Raw genomic sequence first — 1,213 nt, 5'->3', positions numbered from 1 at the left:
CCAGGGTGAACACGCATTCCGCGTCGTCCAGTGTCACCCTCACTGTCCGCTCCTTTGGTGCTCCAATGTTATCTACAACATCCGACGAATAGCTGCTAACCCCGCAGTCTTCGTCCAGTGGATAACGTGCCACTCCACACGCATCTGAAGGGCCGCGCCCAAAATGCCTCGGACTCTGTCCGACCACTCGATCAATGACATGCAGCGACTGCTTCGCAACAAGAGCAGTGCTCAGTGGTTTACGTGCCACTTCACGTGCATCACGGGGGCCTCGCCCTCGATGCCTCGGCCATTGGCCGACCATGTCACGCATGACTTGCAGCGACTGCTTCGATACCCGAGCAGCGCTAAGTGGTTTACGTGCACTTAACGTGCATCATGGGGGCTTCGCCCTCGACGCCTCGACCCCTGGCCGACCATGCCACGCATGACATGCAGCGACTGCTCCAAAACTTGAGCAGCGCTCAGTGGGTTACGTGACACTCCACGTTCAGCCCGCGAGCCACGCTCGGAACTCCTGTCTGATACACCGTTTGCGTGTATCAACTCGGACATTTCAATGTTCAGCATGTTGAACGTCTCAGTCCAGTGCTTTCGCCAATAGCGCTTTTGTCACCCAGCATAGGTGGGTTCATGACTCGCCGAAGCTCCACCACGAGACATGCGCGTAGCGCTCAAGGCCTTTGACTTCCAAACAATCCATGGATCATGGTGTTCCAACCATGCCATTCCTTGGATGAGCTCATACCTTGCATCCAAGTCTAAGACTATACAGCATTTCACACTATCAGAGTCAAGGAACTTGACTCCGAAGTCTACAGGGTCATTCGGGACCGGGACACTTGTCCCCTTCGCTAGGCGGACAGTGACGATGTCACCCAACCGCGTTTTTAGCGCCTCAGCATACAGCTGTCTTCCTTCTATCGTGGAGCGTCGAGCAAAAATACCCGACGCCCCGCAATCGATGAGGGTCTTCCTCATGCTTCGCGAAGCCCTTTACGGTCACCTTAACGACCAGCAAGCCGTGTTCAAGAGCTTGGAGCCCTTCGGGGCTGCGCCTTGTTGACCTATGCCGCCCTGAGGCTCAACAGAACTCGGTTCTTCCCCAGTAGGTCTCTCCGCGCCTACTGGTTGGTGTCGTTCCCCCGCAACGAACCAGACTAGTAGGAATTGGGGCGATGGCTCGAAGAACCTTGACGCGCCTTGCACAGGG

The sequence above is a fragment of the Plasmopara halstedii genome (assembly GCF_900000015.1).
Source record: "Plasmopara halstedii genome assembly, contig: Scaffold_2956, whole genome shotgun sequence".
Lineage (NCBI taxonomy): Eukaryota > Oomycota > Peronosporomycetes > Peronosporales > Peronosporaceae > Plasmopara > Plasmopara halstedii.
This window is presented reverse-complemented; position numbering follows the sequence as displayed.